Below are 6,000 nucleotides of genomic sequence, written 5' to 3' on the forward strand. Positions count from 1 at the left end.
CTTCATTCGTGGGCACCGTCAATTAGGCGTATTACTAGAATTCTGTGTAAAAAACGTAATTTTTCGTGCATATTTCAGCAATTTTTGCATATGATTCCAAGCTTTAATGATGAGTAACACTGTCACCCTCTTGTACAATTCTCACTTTTCGAAAATGAAGTCGAGGATAAGAACACATGAAGGTTTATATTTTCGAAAAATATTTATCTCCACCTAAATATATGAAAAATGATTTATGAAAATAAGTTGTATGTTTAGCATGTCGCGCGCCGCCCCCCGGCCCGCCGCCGCGCCATCTTTATTAATTTATCATAGGAAACAATGTGACGTGTTTTGGTACAGTACAAAGCCGCGATGTCTGGCGAATCGTGCGGAAACTGATTAATTACACCTTCTAGTAAAGGTCGTTATTGATGAGGGGATTTTGTAGGTCACTCTGATTTGTGCCTGTTGTTGACAGATAACGCACCAGGCTTCCTGGTGGATGGCGCACACACGCAACGTGCTAATATCCAGCGATTGCGGGCTTTATGATTCGGTCGGGTCATTCTATCTGATCTGATAAGGCGATGTTTGGCATTTGGAGGCGCCCATTGGCAAAAAACGAAAAAAAATACGACACCATTAACGTAATAGCCGCCCCCGGGCCCTCAAATTAATTATAAACTCTCGTTCAGCAGATCAAAGCATCACGAACAAAAAGTCTTTCATTAATAAAGCACATTTAGTTAGTTAAAAGCCACGTGAGCGTTGGCCGAAGACAACGGGACGGTGGGCAGATTGTGTTATTACGGCAGAGTGGGCAGGCTGACGTACACACACCCGGAACATCGTGCCTGTGGACGGACATCGATAGGGAGCTAATTAATTGATTTGCTTATCGCTGCCAGCCAGGCTAATTTGGCGGAAAAGATAGGCAAAGCGGAGTTTATGCCGAAAACTTAGAGCGTCTTTCGTTGTTTGCATGTTGTTTTTGTCAGAAACGTCAAAAGTAAACCGAAAAGCGGATTTAGAAAAATGATGCCCGACTTCTACCTGCCCCATTTTGTGTCTTAAAACTTTGTAAAAATCATTTAATTTGTTCCAAAATAGTGTAAAAATCATACGGTTTAGTTTGTTCATTTTTGTATTTGTAATACTTTGATACTGTCAAAATTCAGATTTTTAATTTCTTAAATGCACAGTTTTTCTCATTGTCATTGTTCATGTGAATGTATATCTGCAATACCGAGTTTCCGGGGCGTATTTATGCTCGTTTCATTTAGGATGTACCTGGTAAAATTTTATGACAATATTGTATACTTTTGGTAAATACAGTTACAGCGTCTTTTGTATCTACCAGGATCAACCTCTTCTAAAATGGGGTCCATATATTTTTATGAGATATATCCTAAACGAAACGAGTATAGTTGTCTGCACCGTAGGATCACCTCAGGTATATTATTCTCTCAGATTCTAACAGAATATTTTAAGTCAAATCATATCAGGTCAGCTTAGGTCAACTCAGATCAGGTCAGATTACACCAGACCAGGTTCGGTAAAGTCAAAACAGGTTACGCCAGGTAAGGTTAGATCAGGACAGGGCAGGTCAAAAATGTTGAGATTCAAGATCACGAGGACAACTAATGTTCCAAAAAAAGAAAATTGGAAGAAAGGAAAGAAATAATTTCATTAAGGAAATAACGAACTATAAACGAACGTATGAGAACATGTCAGAATGAAGAGATGAGGACAAGTGATGGACAACAAAAATGTTTTTGATTTTTTTTCTAAATTTTATTTCATAGACGCATACAATATTGTTTCAACTTTTTTTATATGAGCATGTCCTCAGAACACCATAATCCTCAAACCCTCACAACACCATAATCCTCAGATTATCAGAATACCAATATCTATAAATCATCAGAACCTCATAATCCCCAAATCCTCAAAACACATAATTCTGAAGTCTTCAGAACCATTTAATCCTCAAATCCTCAGAACATCATAATCTTCGAACACTAAGAACACCATAATTGTCAAATCCTCAAACAACCATAATCCTCAAATCCTCTGACCACCAGAATCCTCAAATCCTCAGCACACCATAATCCTTTAATTCTCGTAATATCGTAATCCTCAAATCCTCAGAACAACATAATCCTCAAATTCTTAAAACACCGGAATCCTCAAATCCTCAGATCACCGTAACCCTCAAATCCCCAGAACCTCATAATCGTCAAAGCCTCAAATCACCATAATCTTCAAATCCTCAGAATACCTTAATCTTCAAATCCTCAGAATACCAGAAACCTCAAATCCTCAAACAACCAGAATCCTTTAATCCTCAAAATACCATAACTATCAAATCCTCAGAACAACATAATCCTCACAACACAATAATTCTCAAATCTTCAGAACATCATAATCCTCGAATCCTCAGAACGACACAATTCTCAAATCTTCAAAATACTACAATCCTCAAACTCTCAAATCCTCAGAAGATCGTAATCTTCAAATCCTCAGAAAGACATAACCGTCAAATTTTCTGAACACCATAATTCTCAAATCTTCAGAACACCAGAATCCTCAGCTCCTCACAACATCAAAATCCTCAAATGCTCAGAACAACATAATCCACAAATCCTTAGAACACGAGAATCCTCAAATCCACAAAACACCGTAATCCTCAAATCATCAAAATCTCATAATCCTCAAATACTCAGAACATCGTAATCCTCAAATTTTCAGAACGCCAGAATCCTCAAATCCTCAGAACACCAGAAACCTCAAATTCTCAAACAACCAGAATCCTCAAAAGTTCAGAACAGCACAATTCTGCAATCTTCAAAACACCATAATCCTCAAATCCCCAGAAGATGGTAATCCTCAAATCCTTAGAACACCATTATTCTCAAATCCTCAGAAGACCAGAATCCTCTAATCCTCAAACAACCAGAATCCTTAAATCCTCAAAATACCACAAATTTCAAATTTTCAGAATATCAGAATTCTCAAATCGTCAAATAACCAGAAGCCTCAAATCCTTAGAACACCATAATCTTGAAATCCTTAGGACACCATAATCCTCAAATCCTCAAAACACCGTAATCCTCAAATCATCAAAATCTCATAATCCTCAAATCCTCAGAGCACCAAAATGCTCAAATCTTCAGAACACCATGTTTCTCAAATTCTCAAAACACCATAATCCTCAAATACTCAGAACATCGTAATCCTCAAATTTTCAGAACGCCAGAATCCTCAAATCCTCAGAACACCAGAAACCTCAAATTCTCAAACAACCAGAATCCTCAAAAGTTCAGAACAGCACAATTCTGCAATCTTCAGAACACCATAATACTCAAATCCCCAGAAGATGGTAATCTTCAAATCCTTAGATCACCATTATTCTCAAATCCTCAGAAGACCAGAATCCTCTAATCCTCAAACAACCAGAATCCTTAAATCCTCAAAATACCACAAACCTCAAATTCTCAGAACAACAGAATTCTCAAATCCTCAAATAACCAGAAGCCTCAAATCCTTAGAACACCATAATCTTCAAATCCTTAGGACACCATAATCCTCAAATCCTCAAAACATCATAATCCTCAAATCCTGAGAACACCATATTCTTCGAATCCTCAAAACACATAATCATAAAATTTTCAGAACACCATAATGCTTAAATTCTTAGAAGATCATAATCTTCAAATCCTCAGAAAAACATAACCGTCAAATTTTCTGAACACCATAATTCTCAAATCTCGAGAACACCAGAATCCTCAACTTCTCAGAACACCAAAATCCTCAAATCCTCAGAACAACATAATCCACAAATCTTTAGAACACCGGAATCCTCAAATACTCAGATCACCGTAACACTCAAATCCCCAGAACCCCATAATCGTCAAATCCTTAAATCACCATAATCTTTATATTCTCAGAATACCTTAATCTTCAAATCTTCAGAATACAAGAAACCTCAAATTCTCAAACAACCAGAATCCTTTAATCCTCAAAATACCATAATCATCAACTCCTCAGAACACCATAATCCTCGGAACAACATAATCCTCAGAACACAATAATTCTCAAATCCTCAGAACATCATATTCCTCGAATCCTCAGAACGACACAATTCTCAAATCTTCAAAATACTACAATCCTCAAACCCTCAGAAGATCGTAATCGTCAAATCCTCAGAACACCATAATTGTCAAATTCTCAAAACACCATAATTCCTCAAATCCTCAGAACATTGTAATCCTCAAATCCTCACAACACCGTAATCCTCAAATCATCAAAATCTCATAATCCTCAAATCCTCAGAACACCAAAATGCTCAAATCTTCAGAACACCATGTTTCTCAAATTCTCAAAACACCATAATCCTCAAATACTCAGAACATCGTAATCCTAAAATCTTCAGAACGCCAGAATCCTCAAATCCTCAGAACACCAGAAACCTCAAATTCTCAAACAACCAGAAGCCTCAAAAGCTCAGAATAGCAAAATTCTGCAATCTTCAAAACACCATAATCCTCAAATCCTCAGAAAATGGTAATCCTCAAATCCTTAAAACACCGTTATCCTCAAATCCTCAGAGCACCATAATCCTTAAATAATCAGATCACCGTAATCCTCAAATCCTCTGAACATCATATTTCTCAAATCCTCAGAACACCAGAATCATCTAATCCTCAAACAACCAGAATCCTTAAATCCTCAAAACACCATAATCCTCAAATTTTCAGAACATCAGAATTCTCAAATCCTCAAATAACCAGAAGCCTCAAATCCTTAGAACACCATAATCTTCAAATGCCTAGGACACAATAATCCTCAAATCCTCAAAACATCATAATCCTTAAATCCTGAGAACACCATAATCTTCGAATCCTCTAAAGCACATAATCATAAAATCTTCAGAACACCATAATCCTAAAATTTTCAAAACATCGTGATCCTCAAATTCTCAGAACACCATAATTATCAAAAAGTGTATTTGATTTGCTTTTCTTCTTCTTTGAATATTAAACGTTAAATTTATGTTTTGATTGTATCCACTATAAACTAACATGGTCTGTTGGAAATAAACTCTATTATTATTATAATCATTATTAAAATCACCATGATCCTCGAATCATCAGAACACCATCATCCTCGTATCTTCAGAAAACCATAATCCTCAAATCCTCAAAACAATATAATCCTCAAATCCCTCAAAACACCATAATCCGCAAATTCTCAAAACATCGTGATCTTCAACTTCTCAGAACACCATAATCTTCAAATCCTCAGAACACCATAATCCTCAAATCCTCAGAACACCAGAATCCTGAAATCTTCAGAACATCAGAATCCTCAAATCCTCAAGTAACCAGAATCATCAAATTCTCAAAACAATATAATCATCAAGTCCTCAAAATACCATAATCCTCAAATCCTTAGAACAACATAATCTTCAAATCCTTAAAACCCCATAATCGTCAAATCCTCAGAACACTGTATTACTCAAATCTTCAGAACACTGTAATCCTCAAATCCTCAGAACACAGTAATCCTCAATAAATTCACATTCTTGTCATTTTGAAAATTTTACTTTTCACGTAGATATACTTTCTAAAGCGTTCAGCTGAAATTGTTTTCATGAGACTGCTCCATGAAACCGCTTTTTTGAAAACTTAGACTTTCCACAACATGGGTTGTGCATATTAAAGGATTTCAGTTTCTCACCACACATAGACACTAATTTATATTTATATTTAGAAGTGTATAACCCTGGTAAATAATTCAGTATTCAGTATATCGATATCCAATGCTAATATTATGGGTAATTTCGCAAACAAATACAGAGAGATATTAACTTTCATTAGGCTTTAATTTTATTGCCATAATTACATTGTTTATTCATTCATGTAAAGTTACTGTTTATGTGTACGCAAATAAATGGCATATAATAATGCATCGTTCTTTACATAATCAGAGGCCACAATTTGAATGCCGAAATTT

This window comes from Zophobas morio, unplaced genomic scaffold, assembly GCF_036711695.1.
Source record: "Zophobas morio isolate AGI-343-1 ecotype UQ-CSIRO unplaced genomic scaffold, CSIRO_AGI_Zmor_V1 ptg000002l, whole genome shotgun sequence".
NCBI lineage: Eukaryota > Metazoa > Arthropoda > Insecta > Coleoptera > Tenebrionidae > Zophobas > Zophobas morio.